This window comes from Nanorana parkeri, unplaced genomic scaffold (genome assembly GCF_000935625.1).
Source record: "Nanorana parkeri isolate BGI_ZX_2015 unplaced genomic scaffold, ASM93562v1 scaffold781, whole genome shotgun sequence".
NCBI classification, from domain to species: domain Eukaryota; kingdom Metazoa; phylum Chordata; class Amphibia; order Anura; family Dicroglossidae; genus Nanorana; species Nanorana parkeri.
The window spans coordinates 118771-139402 of NW_017307049.1; the positions used below are offsets into that span (position 1 = coordinate 118771).

At 44.4% G+C, this 20632-nt stretch overlaps 1 protein-coding gene across 1 annotated transcript in view; it reads right to left on the reverse strand.

Moving 5' to 3' along the window:
* ZBTB20 (zinc finger and BTB domain containing 20) overlaps window positions 1-20632 on the reverse strand; it is a gene marked incomplete at its 3' end in the record, with an annotated part of 528739 nt that overhangs the window by 114942 nt on the left and 393165 nt on the right. Inside the window, exon 4 of the mRNA XM_018564788.1 lies at window positions 13175-13297. The remainder of the gene's footprint in view (window positions 1-13174; window positions 13298-20632) is intronic.

A 20632-nucleotide genomic window follows, 5' to 3' on the forward strand; every position in this document is an offset into this window, starting at 1 on the left:
TATATATAGACAGGCAGGCAGACAGACAGATATACATCATATGTTAAATAAAAAGCAGTCTTATTAAAACTCGCTACAGATGTTTCGGGATCACTCGCGGTTAGAGAGTCCACCGGGGACGCGACGCTGATCTGCAACTTGTTGTTTACTGATCTCGGCGGAGGGGGGGATGTAATCAGTTTAAGTATCCGAGCATCCTTCTCGCAGGTAGCCTAATCCATCAGCTCTGTCAGCGCTGGCAGCGAGGAGTAATCACCCGCGGGATTGACGAGCAGACGGCTGCATGTCTGGGGTTGGCAGGGGGGTACTTTCCGATCGCTTACATGTCACACCAGGGGGATTGCGCGCAATGACGCCCTTGGACTATTACTTACTGAACGTGGCAAAGTGACATTTCTGGAAAAAAAGGGGGGTCATCTTACCCAATGGATGGATACTGCTGAGGAATAATACTACAGACTTCCGAGGTCTTGAGGCCGTCTTGGCCACATGTGAAGATGTTGTAATACCCTTTTCTAGAACTTGAGACTTTATGGTCGAAGAAAGTGAATCAAATTAAAATAGGGTGCAATGGCTCCGGTGAGGGCAAACAGGGGAACCTCCAACCCAAAAGCTTGGAATCCACCTGTAAAAAGTCCAATGAGAGCGCCAAGACAAAGAGGTGAGAGGTATAAAACATGCAACGCATTTCAGAGGTGCAAAAACCTCCCCCCTTCTTCAGGGTTTACAATATTGTAGGTAACCAGGACCATGCAAAATGGCGCAATTGCCACCATTCATCTGGAAAGTGCCTGGGAGAAAATGAGCAGCAGAGTATTTTCACACATATACCATTTCTAATCAGACGTCACTGTTCTATGGGACCTGTGTACGCTATGGGACCTGTGTACGCTATGGGACCTGTGTACGCTATTGGACCTGTGTACGCTATGGGACCAGTGTACGCTATGGGACCAGTGTACGCTATGGGACCTGTGTACGCTATGGGACCTGTGTACGCTTTGGGACCTGTGTACGCTATGGGACCTGTGTACGCTATGGGACCTGTGTACGCTATGGGACCTGTGTATGCTATGGGACCTGTGTACGCTAAGGGACCTGTGTACGCTTTGGGACCTGTGTACGCTATGGGACCTGTGTACGCTATGGGACCTGTGTACGCTATGGGACCCGTGTACGCTATGGGACCTGTGTCTGCTATGGGACCTGTGAAGCATACGCTATGGGACCTGTGTACGCTATGGGACCTGTGTACGCTTTGGGACCTGTGTACGCTATGGGACCTGTGTACGCTATGGGACGCTAATGTATCACGTGGCATCGACCTGTCCACAGCAACTTGCCATCCCCTATATCGTCAATACATAAAGAACATTTTCTTTCGATTTCGACTCCAACTTCCGTTGTTCAGCTGCTTGAAACTAGAAAGTGAAAGATGGGGCGGCTCATTGCCCGCAGCTGACTGTAACTCCCTGTAGGGAGCTGCTGGGCATGTGGAATAGGTAGCATCCATCCATGGATGGTGGGTCAGGCCAAATCAGGGGAAAGGGGTAAAAGGGATAAATATACTTATTTTAGCACCTGTTTATAGCGTTGTGATTGACGTGTGGGATCTGTGCATTTGGCTTATACTATTGCACTCAGAGGCACCCCATTGCTGGCAGGCATGTGTTTCAGCACTGCACAAAGCGCGGTACCGCAATAACACCCGTCACATTGCCTTGCAGTGAAAAAAAAGCATGCAAAGCTTTGCACGGCATTGCAATGCACATTACTGATGCAACGCACTAGGAGGTACATTGGGGTGCCATTGAGTATAAATGTAAACAAAATGCACCTAGCGTGTGGAGCCATGCGACGTGCAATAGTGGGCTCTAAATGCAAGGACACCGCAAGTTGCGAGAATGTACCCTTAAAGGGCACTTATCCTTTAAAGCTGTCCATGTCCACATTCCTGAGGGTTGGAGACATATTTGCAGAGTCACTCAGGAGCTTCACATCTGTCTCTGTGTTTATTTTGCCTCAATCGACAAATGTCACAGCTGAGGCAGCCAGGGCGAGCCTCCCCATTTCTGACCCATAGTCTCTATGTCAGCGGAGTACATTCTACGCCCCTTGGTAAAGGGAAGTCCAAGACAAGCTGCTCCATACAACAGTCTACAGACAAAGCAGCCTTGTCTGTCATTAATGAGAGGTGGAATTTCCCCCCATTAAGGTGAAAGATAAAAACGATTAACCTAAGGCGGCACTCCAGGATCGTGAAAGATACATAATATGGAAAGACACGCAAAGCGCCATATTAAATAAAAAGAGGCACATTGAAAACCATCATACAAATGTCCACCTTGGAAATAGCATGGGACAGATGGGGGTCTGTGGGTATTATATGTGGAACAAACTTCTTAAATAGAAAACTGGGACCTTCACTTGGAAATAAATACTCATCACAGGGATTTAACAGCATTGCCTGGGAGCAGATCCCCTCTCTACCTGATGGAGGCCATTCATTGGTCAATATAAAGTGTATCTGTCATTAAACAATATATAAATTGCCATTACTGACCTCCTCTTTAAAATGCAAGTTGTCTGGCTGTGCCTGGCTTCAAAACGTCTGAGTCGCAGTCCCGGAACGAGTGTGATATAACTGAAAATCGGAATTCTTTATCTTTACATTGGATCCAGGTCAAAGACTCAAAGTACTGAAGCCAAATCATCAACCATTATGGCATCACCGACTGGCCGATGTGAGCCATATAATGGAGTCTGGGACAAAAAGTTGGTCCAGTGGAAGAGACACTCATGGTTCTTGTATTGATCAATGTTTCCACAAGGCATCATTTGTCTTTCTCAAGACAAGAAAGACAAGCAGTTTCTTGTCGAAATGTCAACCAACAAATCCATTTATGTTGCTTCAATATATGACCCTGAGCGCCTCTTCCACTGAAATGTTTGTACCTGCTTACCTTAATAGCACCTGGACAGCTTGTGCCCACCACTGGATACCTGGGCGGCTTCGTGTGGTGCCCACAATTGGACATACGTAGCACAGTAAGGCCTTCTTAGAACAGAAGGTTTTGACGTGTCTCATTCCATTGCCTATCCCAACAATAAATTAAATTAAAAAAAAATAAAAAAAATAAAATAATTCCTCATTTTAGGACAGTGGGGGAGCCATGCAAACCATCCCTTCACATCCCAACAGAACACACACAGCATGCACATCCAGAGCCACTGGTGTATAGTGCAAATACACCTTAACATTACAGAGCCATTTGTTTTCCATTAGACATGTAAGCTGCTGAGAAATCCCGTTCAGTTTGGATATTTCATTATTTCGGGATCCGAGTTTCGGAATTCAATTTGGTTCGGGTTTCGGATTCGGCCAAAATCCGAATTTTCATTCGTTTCGGATTTTACGAATATTCGTTGCGAATACCACAGAAAACAATATACAAATATTATTACTAAAGCTGAATCTTTTAGATCTGTATGGCATTCAGGATCCGTATTTCCATATTGCATTGGGGAGCTCCTGAATGCCATTTGGGTCTGGGAGCCATATACAGTATATACATATATTAGTAAAGCTGAGGCTCCCCGACCCGAATGACTCCCCAATTCAATTAGGAAATTCGGCTCCCGAATGCCATGCTGGTCTGGGAGCCTCAGCTTTAGTATTATATGTATATACTGTATATGGATCCCATGTTGCCTTAATGAAAATTCGTGTTCAGACCCATTCGGATGCAGTAAACCGAAAATCACATCTGATTGGCCAGAAAAAAGTCACATGTCCGATTCAGTTTAGTTTTTGAATGAAATTCGGATGGGATCCGAAATTTGGATTTGGGCACATTCGGATGCATTGGGATTCGGAAATTCGGATGTGTCCGAATGTCGGAAAATTCGTCCGACTTGTGATTCGGAGCGAAACAAATTGCACATGTCTATTTTCCATACAGTTAGGTCAGGCATTTTGGGCATCATCAGTGCAGTATATGGAAACCATCGCTTCTATGGGAGTAGGGCTTGAGACCCATCAATAAAATATCACAGGTTATGATAAGAAAGGTCTGATGGAATCATAAGCCCTCCATCTGAATCATTGCTGGCACGGTAAAGCCTTCTTAGAACAGAAGGTCTTCACCAGTCTCCGTCCATCACATATCTCATAAATAAGAGGATTATTCCTCATTTCAGGATAGTGGTGTGAAATCAAAAAATACTTATGCGCATTATGTCAAGCCTCTTGCAAATGCCACCATTTTTAGTCCAGAGGAAAGCCAAACAAGGTCCCAAACATGATGGCAATTCTTAATGGTTTTCCATTTCAATCCCATTCCATTTCCATTACCAGTAAAAAAAACATAAACCAGTCGGATCATTTCCCTGGATGGTAATGCTTCCATGCCATTCTCTAGTACTAGGGAAGGCATCCTATATTTCTTCCGATCAGGTTGTAAAGTGTTATCACAGATGTCTAGGATTAGCTTGAAGCATTTCTTACACCGAAGTGTAGAAAGCAGAGCCGGAAAACACACATTGGACCACGAAGACGGCTAACCCAGAAGCGGTGAATTTAAGATTTGGGGCCATCAAAAGATAATCTGCGCGGTAACAGCGTCGAGACAGAGCCTCATACCAACAGCTGGTGCTATAAAACTGCTTAAGAAACATATTCATTCATAGGAAGAAAAAAAAAATAGAGGATTCTGCCTGAGAATGGTGACACGAACGCCGTACTCTCTAATTATTCCGATCAAGAGAGAGAAACACAACACAAACTTTAATTGTGTTTAACTGATATTTAATCAGGATTCACTGAACTGCAGATTAAAGCTGAAATTCATAAACCATAATTAGCCGATCGTCACAATCTTATGGTCCACAATCTCCCTCAGCCTGGGTGTCTGGCAGGGTGCCCCGCATTTTTGGCAGCGCGAGCGAGCGAGCCGAACGGTTGGAGGTAAACGCATCAGCGCCTAAGTAAAGCCTCTCCCTTTTCCAGATGTAAGCGACAGCACCGAGGATTCACCTATAGCATTATCCCTCTTCCAGAGTCCTCTCTACTCCTCTATCGTCCCTTCTGTACTGCTGATCCTTGTGCATACATTTACCTGTTCCTGCATAATGCACACAATTGGATTTGGCCTATGTTGCGTTGCTTTTTTAGAAAAATAAAAACCTCATAAAGAAAAAAAAATCAGTAACAGTGGCCATTGCAACAAGACAACTAGAAGTAACTACTTACCTTACCGGCAGGGTCCCATGTAGTCCATCCAGTACCTTTCCTGTAGTGGCATCTCCAGTTGATAAGCAACCAGTCAAGTGGTTTACGGAGAAGAACAGTGCTGCTTTTCTTTTAAAAAAGGCAGCACCACTCTTTATGGTGGGCTTTGAGACTGTTACCAGCAGGCTGAGGCTGGAGCCCTCTTATGGGCACATGGAGGGCACCATGGCCAAACTGGTTGACCATCCTGAGGAGCTTCCTGGCTGATGTTGCAAGGTTGGCTGGCCTGTTAAGCAACTGGGCTGGTTGGCTTTATAACTATTGCCAGATTATTTCATTGCTGGGAACAGTAGCATCCATACCAGACGCTGCTCAACCAGTTTACTCCTCCTCTGTACCACCGAGAAGTGATTGCCTACATGATGGGTTATATATGCATCCTGTATTGGTTTGAAGTGAAAATGTACGAGTAACTGCACTTGCAACAGAAAATTATTGGTCAAAGTTTGTCAACAGGTTGATCCAAAAGTAAAGGTCCACAGCTCAGACCTTATAGAAATTCCAAAAGTGGACCAATGTTCTAGAGACTCTTACCCCGACAGTATGCCCACCAGACTAAATGAAAGGGAGTCCCATCTGGAAGACAAATGCACCACATTCGAGGCACAGCCACCCTATTCCTGGTAACCCTGTTATGCCTTATGCCAATCTGCTAAAGCCAGTGAAACTTTAATTTTAGGAAAAAGACAGGTTCCCTTGAAAGCTCTCTTCTCACCCACTGATACCAAATCCCTGCGAACGTTGCTGCTCCATTCATCTGTCAGAGCTTACACAGGGTGAATGACCTGCTCAACACCCCCACACAATAGTGTTTCGGGCCAACCGCCTAAAATCTATATCTTCCCTGGCCACCCTGAGAGTAGGAGGTTCTGCACCGAGAGCCATTCAGGACACGGTTGCATTATCCGACTCCGTTAGTCTAACATGTTTTCAGCCCTGGGAGATAAGGACCTCAGCAATGTGATGATACTACAAACAAGAAGACCAGGCACAATCTGATAGACATGTACACCAGCAAAAAATTTGTTTAGTTTCATTTTGATTCAGATTTTGCGTTATTTCGTTTTTCGGAATTCGGGCCCGAACGTCAATTCGTTTCGGAATTCAGATTCGGACGAAATTCGCTAGCGGTAATCTCTACGAAATTTCGTTTCTATTTTGTTTCGTCGTCGTTTCGTTTGTTGCAGCAAAGTGACATTTAAGAGGGGGAAAACGTCTTTTTTTTCTCAAATGTCACTTTGCTGCAATTAAGTTTCATCCAACAAACGACATTTCGTACAGACTACCGCTAACGAATTTCAGAATTGGTCATTCGGATTCGTTTGCATTCGTTATATCTGTAATTCGGATACATCCGAATCTCCGAATTTCGATTCGAAACGAATCGCACATGTCTACAATCTGACTATACCTACATTGGTGAAAACGATTGCTCTGGGCAATATACACAGAAGGTCCACCCAGACCCTCCTTCCCCTGATGCTGTTTATCTGGGACTAGTCATACAGGTACTGTCCAATGAGGAGGAGAGTGACTCAGGAAGCTGAAAAATAGGGAGAGGTTGGAAATGTGAGTTTTACCAAGTGTTACCGAAATGCTATTGATTTTTAATGGCACCCCAACTCACCTGGAAAGCCACTGCTATGCACCCATGTTGCAGCATACCACAACACATACATGTGCTCCATCTGTGCGTTGAGGAGCAGTGTATTGGTCCTTGTTGGGTAACATGCGTGTTGTCAGCACACTGAAAATAAGTGGACTGCCTTAATTCAAAGCACGTAAATGCAAGAATTCCGCATGTTAGAGCAACATACTAGTGCGAACAAGTGCTCGTTTTAACGTACATATCTGACAATTAGTAGGACTTTAGGTTGTCTTCAATCAGGTGTTGTTTTGTGAGTTGTGGCCTCTCCATCGCCCTATTGTGAAGGCCTAAAACGTCCAGACTGGAGTCTGCCAGCCAGGCGGGACTTCGAGCACTCTCTGTATCTGATACTCTTATCTCACCGTGAATTAGATTCCCTCTAATAATCGCTGGGAAGCTTTTTGGTGCAAAACCAACATTTCAGAATCTGATCTGCCGGTAACCTAATCTGTGAACAGGGCGTCCGCAGTGCGGGAGAGAACAGAGGTATGCTGAGGACAAAGGATTCAAAGACGGGCCCATCCAGAGTGAATGTACACAATCAGAGCCTTTCAGACACTCGATATTGGACGGCTCCGCTGCAGCAGAATTCCATTAGGTTTTATTGGGTGTATTTTTGTGCCCACGGCTTAATCTTTCCGTAAAGATCGTTAAGAGTCGGACGGTATTTTCTGCAGACAGACGGCGGGGCAAGGGGTCAGTCTCAGGAGAGGCGGGACATTTGTAAAAGAGGAAGCCTAATTAAAAGGCAGGGGGTATTCTTAAAGCAGAACTCCAAGACTGTAGAAAAAAACCAAAAAAAACACTGCTCAGCATTTGCTAAATAACTTTTGAACATGATGCTGTCCCCTCCCCTAAATGTTGCTGCTCTTCTGAGATGAATGACGCCCGGCATTATTTATCTTGTTTTCTGTGAGCCCAGGATGTCACGGACCCGCCCTCTGGGGGTGTGTCATCAAACAAGCCTAATCTCACAGTACTAATGCATTGGACCGCTCTCTCAGGTCATTATGTGAGTGTCCTTTAGTGTAGAAGAAAGAACCACTCAACCCCACCACCAGACAAGATGCATTTGGACCAAAGCCAGCAGACCCTTGGGAAAAAAAAGAACTTTTACTTTAATTTAAAAAAAAAATAATAATGCAGGAGGGAGAAGGTGGGGATGGGCAATAAAGGAAATTATGGCTTATGGGTTTATTGCGTTGCCTTACACTTCTTAGGATGCCAACAGCTGTAAGAAGACAGTTGGTCATGTAAGAACAATTCATGTAGACATCTGAACATCCCTTAAGGTTTATGGCCATCTTAAATAGTTAGGACCTTGTTCACACAACCGCTAAAAGGATTGACTAGCTTTGAACGCAATGTTTGATCTGCACTTAGCTATTCACGTCCATGGCTTCCCACCAGAAGAGTAATAACAATGTGGGCCTGTGAAGGTTTCAATAGCACAGGTACCAAGATGTTCTTCAGCATGAACCACATGTATGATTGGGCACTGAAAGAAAAGGGTTCCCATTATTCCTGGTGGCCAGTTTTCATGTTATCATTCACCATCCCTTATGTCTGTGTTTGTTTCTTCCAGCAGTTGGTGGTTTTCTCGAACTCCTTCGGGATTCTGTTTCTCTCTGCTTGGCAACATTTTTAATGCTCCTGGAACATTTATATAAACTCTCTAAATCACAGGCATGTGACCTCCCACAGACCTGTAGAGCAGTGGAACTGACTGGTAGCTTACAAAATCCTGTGATATACAGAAAAGGTGATATGGGGCAGATGACGAGAGAAAAGTGTTGGTGAGAGCTGCCATTGCTGACTAGGTTTTGAAGGTGCAGGTTCCAAGGGCTGCATACCGATCCCTCAATACCGGAGTAAGTCATTGTTCCTGGAACAATCATGTGACTACTAGGTGTATGCATAATTATACCACGTCAATGACTCACAAAGTAGGCAGATGACGACATCTCCAAAGTGTGCAACTTCAACAAACAAGCCAGCCGATGATTCCGTATGATTCCGTCCTGGCAGACGTCTTTTAAAGAGAACCTGTACTGTGGTGGCTGTGTCTAAATAAAGGAAAGCAGAGGGTAAAGGACAGGTCACCAGTATTGCTTGTAGGTTATCGGCAACTGGTCTTTTCCCCATTACTGACTTAGCATGCCTTGTTATTGGTAGAGGAGCAGGGCTTTGCTTCCTCATGTCAAAGCTGCCCCCCTGATGACTAGAATGAATGAAGCAGAAGCAAGGAGATTCTTGCAGTGCAGGACCTCAAGTACAGATTCCTCTCCAGCAAGAACAGTGACATCACCATATGGCAATCCAAATCTGGTGAGACTAGCAATCAGAAGGAGCAGAGGCTTAGAGTTTACATTGCAGATATACAGCTATGAGGCTACAGAAAAGGGGTTGGTATGCACAAATCTATTACATTTGTTAAGTCTGCCAATAAAATCTCAAATTCTATTCATCATTGCTAAAATGTGGTCAGAAATGGGCAGAGTAATCGCCCCCGGCATCTCTATAAATAGGACCCTACTACCCAGAATGGTATTTGCCCTATAAAAAGGCACAGAACATTAATTTGAAGCCTTAAAGAATCAGGGCCCTGTAGTGGTTATCTAAGCCCTGGAACCAGCCACTAAGCACTGTACCTGTGGGAGAAGCCTTGGATTGCAGCTGCCGTTTCAGTATCTTGGGCTCACACAAATGTGATTCACAAAGAAGCTGAATAGGTTGGGCTTTGCTGGCCCTAAACACTTATGTGGAATATAAAAATGTCAGGGTCTGTATGAAGCTTCTCAGACAGGTATTTATCTTCAGGGCAGATGCTTTTAAAAGAGAACTGGGGTTGCTGACTTAATTTTTAAGGTGCAGGCTGTTGTCTTGATTCTGACTTCTCTAACTTAGAAGTTACTGGTTTGGAACACACATGTGGCCGGTGAAGTCCTGAAAGTATACACTACCATTGATCATGCTTCTTCCAAGGCAGTGACCAATTTTGGGACCAGGTCCTTTAACGCCAAGGTGAAATGGCCAAGGTCCGCCCCTATTCCCCCCCTCATTAGCTGTGAACTACTCCAGCAGCATAAGTTGCAGGCCTTGCCCTTTATGCACCTGCTGAAGCAACCAGAGAGGCTGCCTCTTCTGAATACCCCACGGCCCGGCCCTGGCAGTGACCCTCTCAGCAGTGAAGCTAAGGTCAGGATGACGGCTCCAGTCAGGATTTGCAGCTCCCATATTCCTATCCTGATATGTTCACTTTAATGTTGCTAGTCCTGGCTTGTCTCAGGTAAGAGGCGATGTGCACGCTGTTGTATTATTCAGCTCTCTCGAATCTCTCAGGCTCATATTGTATGCACCATTTCTCTCCGCTGAAAACACATTCGAGTTCAGATCAGGCTGTGGGACTCACAACAATCTCAGCGGCACGATAAATATCCTGGGCTCCATCTTGTTCTAACACCCCAAAGCTGCCAACGCTTCAGCGCCATTCCCGGGGATGCTCGATGCATTGAAACGCACCACCAAATACGCCATGATCACAGGAGGGAGGATCAAATCATTCAACTGCATTCTGGTTATAAAACGGGTTATCGCACAGCAAAAGGTAAATTGTTCGATCAAAAAAACAAAAGCTCTTCTTCTATATAATTTTACCAAGATACCGAGAGCAGGAAGAATAAGAGAAGTGCTACCGAGTCCATTCATGCAGAACAAGAACAAAACCCTAAGACTTACACCCAGCATACCAGACAAAAGAAGTGGTACTATGCGCCATACATACATACAAAGTACAGGTACTGAGAATGACACCCAGCATACAGTACAAGAGAAGTGGTACTGTGCAGAGTCCATATATACAGAATAAGAGGAGATACTGAGAATTACAACCGGCATACAGAACAAGAGAAGTGGTACTGTGCAGAGTCCATACATACAGAATAAGAACAGATACTGAGAATGACACCCGCATACAGAACAAGGGAAGTGGTACTGTGCAGAGTCCATACATACAGAATAAGAACAGATACTGAGAATGACACCCGGCATACAGGACAAGAGAAGTGGTACTATGCACCATACATTCATACAAAGTACAGGTACTGAGAATGACAACCGGCAAACAGGACAAGAGAAGTGGTACTGTGTAGAGTCCATACATACAGAATAAGAGCAGATACTGAGAATTACACCCGGCATACAGGACAGGAGAAGTGGTACTGTGCAGGAACCATACATAAAAAGTAATAACATACATGGAGAATTTAACCCAGCACACAAAACATGAGAAGTGCTACTGTGTAGGATCCATACACACAGAATAAGAACAGATATCAAGAATTACATCCAGCATACAGAACATGAGAAGTGCTGATGTGCAGTATCAATACATAAATAATTAGAGCAGATCCTGAGAATTACACCCAGCATATAGAACATTTGCAGCGTCCATACATTAGAGGCCTCTTAACAGGCAATGGAAGGGAGTCTCCTGCAAAGTGAGCAAACCAAAGCTTTAGAAACATAGTTTTCAACTTGTGCACTTAACTCCTCAGCTTTCCAACTCAAATATGCTGACAAAGCATCTTCATGTCATTTTTGTATGAAGTTGTGAAGTGCAATTCTTGGCAGACTGGGTAGGCACACTCAGAGTCACAGAATGAACAAGCTTCATACCACCAATGGTTCTTAGGTGCTGCTGGACTGCCGAATTAGCACCTTTGGGTGTATAACAAACATTTTCAGATGCGCTTCTTTGAACTGAGCAACTCAACTTAACATATCTAACTGGCTAAAACTGTCAAGGCGATTTGGCCTACAACCAGCGCTATGTAAGAATCATACGTGCCTGGGAACAAATGTCATAGTTTATACCAACCGTTCTCAGCCAGAGCTCAGTGAAGCCCTAGGGTTCTTCTACAGATTGCTAGGGTTGCCTTCTACTGTGACTGATTGACCTGTGCCTGCCTAGTTCCAGGGCCAACAGCACTTCGCAAAACCAACAACACAACACCAATATCTGTAAAGGTTCCATTCTGCCCACCACTGTATGGGTTGCATTCTTCCTATGTAAGTATGGAGCATTTTCCCCATTAACCGCACATAAAGGGTTCCCTCAGACCTAAAAATGATTTAATGGGTCGAGAAACACCGGCTTAGATCGTATTACCTCTTCCCGTGTGCTATGCCCATGCATGTTGGTTTACACGGCACAGTCATTCTGTCAGCATATGAAACAGATAGAAACCTACAGTCCTTATACAGCCTACGATCTGAGAAAGGGAAATTTAAACCAGAGCTGTACAGAATTTCTTCCCGCTGATGAGTCCACCCTTTAACATGTGCCTCCCTAAGCCGTGGCCCATGTGTCCTTTTTCATACTTGGTGCACCCAGAACCCTCCATCATTCTCTTTGAAGGATGGAGTATTCTGGTCCAAACATCCATCCTAGACTTGACATCACTGGGATTTCCTAATCTGCTATTCTGTTAGAAAGGGATCATGAAATAGTTTCGGTCCATATATGGTCTACTATGTGAGAACTGAAATGTTTGCCAGAACCATAGAACATTTCACCACCCGGGTGAACCAATGTTATTGTAAACAGTCATTCGCACATCATAAGCTTGCATTTAGCCAAACGATGGAGTGGAAATGGTTGGTTTAGCACAGGGATGGCCAAACTGCGGCCCTCCAGCTATGGTGGAACTACGAATCCCATGAGGCTTTACAAGATTCGCAAAGCCACAGACATGACTCCCGGAGAGAGAGATGCTTCATGGGATTTGTAGTTTCACCACAGCTGGAGGGCCGGAGTTTGGCCATCCCTGGTACAGCACAATAGTTGTCTACTGTACATGGCCAAATTTACATAATGTTTTAAAATATATATATTAACAAAAAAAACCTGCCTGCCCAGCTCTTTATACGAGAGCTGTGGCCTAGGGATCCATGTACGTAATTTGGCAGCAGGATCCTTTCCCCTTCTCCCAGGCCTGGCATACCCAAAACCCTCCATCATTTTGTGGGAACGATGGAGAAAGTTTGGTCCAAACGTTCATCTTAGACTTGACAGCCCTGCGATTTCCGAATTTGCTGTTCACTTTGAAAGGGATCATGAAATACGTCTGGATGGGACCTTGCTGCCAAATTACGTACAGTAACAAGTGGTTTTGGCAGCGGCGTCGATGTTTGCTTGTGGTTTAGACTTTCTAAGGAAGGGAAAGGAGAGGTACCTCTTCAATGCAGCAGGTCTGGGCGTATGGCCGTACGGTTTGATTTCATTCCATTCCCACGCTATGTGTTTGTCATAAACGTGAACCAATCTCTGGATCCTGCTCACGTCAAGCGATGGTCACCTGCAGGGAGACAAAAATGGCACCTGTTAGCCAATCCATTGAATAATACACTTTATTGGTATTCGCCTGATACGTATTTGAGGTTTTCACATAAAGTATTAAAGCGTTTCAGTTTACTTTCATTATTATTATAATACAGGATTTATATAGCGCCAACAGTTTGCGCAGCGCTTTACAATATAAGAAAGACATTACAATCACAATACAAGATGGTAAGGAAGGTATCCACCAATCCACCACGTTCTAGTTTTTTATTTGCATTGCATTAAGGATGGTTAGTTAGAGTGCTACAATCCTGCCAGGTTTCTACTGCTATTTGTGTCTCCTATGAGCAATGTTTCCTTCACTTCCTGTTTCCCCGTCACTAGAACCAGAAGAAAAAAAAAGAAAATCCCTCCAAACAGATGCAATAGCTGTTAGAACATATAGTCAGTGGATTGAAGAGGAGTTCGAACAGTGGGAATGCCTGTGCCTGCCTGTGTTCCTTTTAAAGAGGTTTTGCCTCACATACTGTCCTCCGACACTGTATCAGAGTGTGACAGGTTGTAAGTGAAAGTCTCCCATAGGGCGGCACAGACAGTAATAACTAGAGGTGCACTGAAATGAAAATTTCAAAGCCGAAACAAAACTGAAATAAAAAAAAGAATTTTCCTAACTTTTTCCAATTTTTTTTAATATTTTGTTTTTATAAACTTTTAACTTTTTTATATTTTATTTATTTATTTTATTTTTATATTAAATATTTGTATTTTTTACTTTACTTTTAGGGGCTTTGGGGAAATATTGGGGGTCTAAACAAACCCTGATATTTCCCTTTTAAAATAGAAAAAGAGATTGAGGACACGGAGTCCTCAGAGACACAGAGTCCTCAGCGACACAGAGTCCTCAATCTCTTTTTCTGCAGCCTCTGTTATCAATGAACAGGAATCCTCTATACTGAGTGTTCCTGATCATTCATAATATGAGGACAGAGTGTGTTTACTATAACCACAATCATGAATGGACAGGAGGTGATGTAGATCACTTACTATACATTCATAATTGAGGATATAGTAATCATACTCTGTCCTCAATTATTTACAAACACTCACTGATCACTACTGACTGCTTGTACCCGCTCTCCATTCTGGTGCGGCTGTCACAGGAGGTTGGGCAGTGCGGTGCGGGGAGGAGAGCTCGATCTGACAGCTGACTCCTTCCCTGCACCGCCGGCCTCCTGTGACAGCACTGCAAGCTGTCTCCGCCCACACACCGCTCTCCTAATCTGTCACAGGAGGCTGAGCGGTGCAGGGAGGAGAAACGCCAGCCGCTCATAGCGCTCTCCTCCCGCAGCGCTCGGTCTCCTGTAACAGTGTCTCTCCTCCCCGCTGGGACACAGAGCAGCGCCCAGCGGGGAGGAAAGAAAGCACGGATGCACTGCTATTTCGGCAGAAAAATAGCATTTTGCCAAAAGTGCCATTTCCGGCTGATACGTTTGCGCACCCGAAATATCGCTGCATCCCTAATAATAACCCTTTCTCAATATATGCAAAAAGGTTGGAGCTTTAAATGAGATCCAAGGTCCTATTCTACCATTGGAGCCTGCCGATGCTAAAATCCTAGAAGCAGAGATACGTTGGAGCTAGCACTTCACCATGAGTGATTCTGTAGATCTATCATCTGTCTCGGAACTAGCATTGCTTCGGGATTTGGGGTGCCAACAGGTTCTGGTGTTGGTGACAGCTATCAGCACCTACAAGGTGTTAGCTCCCTCTCTCTATATCTTATTTCAACAATTCTATCACCCAACTACCTGATATCACTAATTCTATTGGCCATCCATTTCCAAAGTGATCAACGGGTCTATTACTATTATATCAACTCTATAAGTTGAACTCGATGGACTTGTGTCTTTTTTCAACCTGACTAACTAGGCAACTATGTTATATGTCTGGCTGTCCCAGTCTGATATCACTAATGTCATGATCTATATATTCAGTGACGTAATGTCTATACATCTATCTATCTGTCTATCCATCTATCTATCTATCTAGCTATCTATCTATCTATCTATCTATCTATCTATCTATCTATCTATCTATCTATCTATCTATCCGCCCATCTCTCTTTCTAAGTTTTCTTGTCATGATATTGTCTATCCAGTGTCTCAATTGATTGATCGGTCTATGTCTGTCTGTCTATCTGAACCATGTTCCTATCTGATTGTGTTATTGGTTGCCGGGGACACAGCTAGGCAATGTTTTCTTGTGGTATAGATCACGGTTTAATGAACGGCGCTGGCGGCAGCAGCGAGCAGGATATTTATGAGCACAGAGTCTCAGACGTGTAAACAGCTGATGTTACTGTGCACGGGTGACATCATTTAACCCTCTTAATTCTCTGATCGTCCTTAAACACAGGACCCAGATTTTCCTTGTGAAATATTCAGCACACTATTTCCGCATCATCCATTCGCCGCCCCGGCTGGATAACCTATAAAATATTTACGTTGCGGTCATTTCATGTTGCCTGACCCCTCTTTCTCCAGGCACAGACGTGAGATAAAAACACATCACTGGACTACGAACCGCGGCTGGCCGAGAAGGGAGCGGGTCGCATCCAATTAATGAGACGTCACAGCCCGCAATCAATGTCGCTTCTCGCACAAATCATTTTGATTTCTGGAGCTGTAGGGCCTCAAACTCGGGAACACAGTAGACAGATATTTTCATTCAATAACAGTCATCGCCACCAACTTCCCCTGTTCTTGTTCTGTAGATATGTTACTTTCAGGTGCTCACCTAGTGACATGCAGTTATTTTCCCTAAATCCTACATTTTGTACTTTTTTTTGTTTGTCTTGATAATATTTCATGATAACTGCGGGGAGTCTGACTTCATCTGTCTTTGTAGGCCAACATCATTGATCCACTTGAACCCCATTTGAATCCACAGCCGTATCTGACTTGCACACCCATAGCCCTAGACAAGACCTGCTAGCAAGAGACTAGAAGACTAGCAAGAGGAAGCTCCCATGTTGCAAGAAAGTACATCAGGGTAAAACACACTGCCATGTTAGAGGGCGAATAATTCTACTGGAGACTGTTATGTTAGGAACTTCTTCCTTGATACAAGAGACCATTAACAATGGTTGCCATCTTACTGAAGACTGCCAGAGGTTGCTGGCAAGTTACAAGAGAGAGTCAATTTACAAGAGGAAGCTTCTATAGAGAGACTATACCTTGGTAAAATACACTTCCATGTTAGAGGGTGATGCATTTGTAAGGGGAAGCTCCTATTTTACAAGACTGCAAGACAATGCACTCACAAGTTAGATGGTGATGCATTATAGAAGACCCTGTTATATAAGGAACTTCAGCCTCAATATAAGAGATCCTTAAAGACATCTGTCATGTTACTGGTGACCTCTAAAGGTTGCTGGAAAGTATTAAAGGACTGATAGAGAGTGCTTCCAAGTTGCAGGACACTAGCAACATTAAAGGAGAATGCAAAGTTATAGGAAACTAACTTTTGCCACACTAATACTGCGTAGCTCTCCAACTGTACCACATTTGAAGGGACTGTCCATCTTATGGATCCAAGTCCCTCTTACTGGTCTGTGGTAAAGTCTTCCTATAAGAAATGTATTTAACTACCAAACTAAGCATGAGGGGAGTTTCCTTACTTCACTAAGCAAACTTTATGGTGAATCATACTTTTTATGGAGGTTTGTGTTCTAGGAATATAAAGCAGGCTTAAAGGGTCAGTCCATGTAAACCTGTTTATAGTAGCTTTTGGTAGATGCTGGAGATTTAAACCATCTGATATCTCTTGGGCTGTATCGGTGAGATCTGTGTGCCAGGTCCCTGGGTCTGAATACCTACTGTACTCTTTATGAAGGGCTCCCATCATCCATGCTGGATTTTTGTTCATTTTACATTATGTAGAATGGAACAGGAGGAGCTGAAACACAGAAACGGGTATGGGAACACCACAACACACAGATGGACAGGAAGAGGGGAGTGGGAACAGCCCAAACTCCCAGGTGGACAGGGGATAGGAACAGCCAAAACTCCCACATGGACAGGGAAAGGGGGGCAGAAACACCCAAAACTCCCAGGTGGACAGAGAAATTGTGGCAGGAACACCCAAAACTTCCAGGTGGATGGGGAGAAGGGGCAGGAACATCCAACACTCCCACGTGGAAAGTAGTCATCGCTCCAAGCTCCCTCCTATGATGGACTACAATCTCGATGCAAATGAGTAAACTGAACATGAGAATGTAGTCCATCCCGGGAGTGAGCTTGGAGCGGTGACTACTTTACAACACACACAGGGACCATTGGGAACAAAAGTAGCCCCCCTCCAGAAGGAAGGAGAGTGTCAGCACTAATTCAGAGATGATTGGAGGATCTCCAGCCGAGTGATGCACAAAAAAGTTCCAGTATTGTTAATAATTAAGGTACTTGAATGCATTATTAAATTGGGAGTTTTGGATGCTCCTGTTCCTTCTTCCCATCCACCGCGGAGTTTTGGGTGTACCCGCCTCCCTCTCCCAGATGAAGAAAGACTGTCCGCAGTTATCATATATATTACAGTATTGCTAATTATTTAGATTTGAATGCATTTTTAAGATTTAACTCCTGAGTTTAGTTTTTAACTTAAAGATCAATATTTGAAGTGCTTATTATGCACATTCCATTTTAACAGGCACACCAAGAAATTATCTCAATATATGGTGTTTCCTATAAGCAGATTTGGAAATGATATCCACGCTCTCCGCTGATAAAGGCATCTGCATTACATATTTATAGCTGGCTGAGTGACTTTAGATAAGCAGGGTGGATGAGGAAAATAGGGGTGATCGCTGCACTATATCTTATGAAGCTGTGAAAGGATCTGATGCTCCAATATCCGTTCCTTCCAACTCGTTAGGAAGCTGGTGAGTGCGTGACGGCTGCCAGGCGTTACTTACAAATGGTGTTGCTGCTGGGGCCCCCCGAAATATTGACAAGATGCCAAGAAGTAAGCAAAGTATTGATGTTAGCAGCCAGCAGACACCTCTCAGACACAGCGCTTAAATGTCACAGATTAATGAATTTTCATGAAACAGTCGGCAAAAAAAAAAAAAGGAGAAAAAAAACAACAACTCATGATCAAAAAGATTGTTTCCACAGCAGCCGACAGCCGAGAATGCCGTGTCCACAGAACACAAAGCCAATGGCTGCCCAGACCAGATCACACACTGGACAAACATTAGCCAAGGGAGGGCTGGCTGGCTGGGCACATGCAGGGGAAGCAGAGAGAAGTCTGGGAGTGCAGCGGTCCCATGAGGTCAAGGCCCAGAGCTGCGCGTCCACCTCTTCATCAATATTACATCTGTTTGGACACGACATGGACAACGAGAGAGTCTAATTTATCTCCATGGTGTGAGCGAAGACCCCAAACATTACAAACACAGAGTGATAAATGACACTCTTTATCGGCCGAAGAATGACACAAGCAATACAAAGGAAGAGACGAGCTGCCTTATTACTAGAAAAGTGTGAATTACACACAGGCTAAGAAGACAGTAGAACAGGAAGGGAACCTTTCCAAACCCGATCTTGTGGCAAACAGATAAAACACCGCTCACAAAACATTACAGTTAATAAAAATTTGTACGTAAGGTGAACCTCAGCTTGGCCCATGCAGGGCAAAGCAACAGGTTCGCTTTAAAGCTGACCCCCAAGGAGCCTAAATGCACCTCTTCTTTGCAGCTCTGCAGTTTATTTCAGTGGCAGGAAGTGAGGAAAGCAATCGCTGGGTAAACCCTAACTCAGTGGTTCTCAACTTGTGGGTCGCGACCGAAAAGAGGGTTGCAACCCACAGTTGAGGGGGTCCCCACGTGCCTTGTGCTGCTCTAGGTAAGAGGCTCCTCAGCCTCATTCAAGCGTGGCAGTGTCAATTCTCCTAGATGGAGCTGCAGCAGCAGCGGCCGCAGAGGATCAGAGAGAGGGGAGCAGGCAGGAGTGAGGGGAGGAGAGTGCTTGATCACCACAGAGCCCGCAACTGGGCACCACAGAGCCCGCACTGGACGCCACCAGAGAGTCCTACTAGCCACCTTAAAGCCCGCATAGCCTCCTGAGAGCCCACACAGATACTAGTATTGGTGCATCCCTAAATGCACCAATAGTGGTGGGAGTCACCACAACTTGGCAAATGTTACCAAGGGCTCCCGGCCCTAGAAAGGTTGAGAAGCACTGCCCTAACTGGATCTCCAGAGTGAGCTTACACAGGGTTGACTGTCTCCCCACCCCCATGTAACAGCACTGGGCCAATCATAAAGCACCGGCACTGTCACATGAGAGGAAAGTGAATGGATCACATGCCCCTCGACACCTGAAAGTACCACGTATTTCCAGCATCCCTGGCAGATTAATGATTAGCGGTGGGGATGAGAAGAAAAGGTGATGGGCTGCTTGGTGACCAGACTTGCAAACCTGCTGCCCTGCATGGGATCCATCCCCCCAAAAAATCATTTCACTTTTTGGTAGATGCTGTAGAATTTCACCACTTAATGGTTTCTTAAATCTCTTGAAGAACCCAGTGATACAATTTCTATACTTGAACTTCCAAAGCTTGCCCACCACTCATGGTCATTACAAGGTGGCCCCACTCTATCTATTGGAGATTTACGTAATGTTATATTATGGATAAGGCAACAGAAGTAGTCGGCACAAATAGCCAAGAACAAGGCTACTAAGATCTCACTCCTGAGTAGATATAAAACACTGGCGTTGATGCAAGCTACCAATTGATATACAACTTTTGGGTTTACTGACATAACACCCACATTTTCAAGACGGGAAAGAAGGACAGAGTTTGGGCCACATGAAGTGACCATTGAAATGTCTACAGGCAACCTCAATTATGCTGCTTGAACATGCACTGAAACAGCTGAATGTTGTTTAACTGAATGAAGCACCCAACTCACTGGGAGAACTTTGGTTTCAGAGAATGACTGCATCCAAAATTATTTTATTAATATGTTCTACATCGCCAATAATTTATGGACATCTGGCAACCTACATAGGTGGTTGGACATTCCATCCTATTCCAAAGCCGTTCGTAATAACATTTAGTTAGCCCCCCTTTGTGGCTACAACAGCCTCCACTCTTTTTTGAAGGCCTTCAATTAGATTTTCAGGTGCGTCTGTTGGAATTTGTACATTCAGGTAAAGAAGCATTTGTGAGGTTGGGTACTGATGTTGGATGAGAAGACCTCACTCACAATTGGTATTCATTAGCATTGAGGTCAGGGCTCTGTGAAGGCCACTCAAGATCTATTGCACACATCGTTTGTGCTAATTGGGCC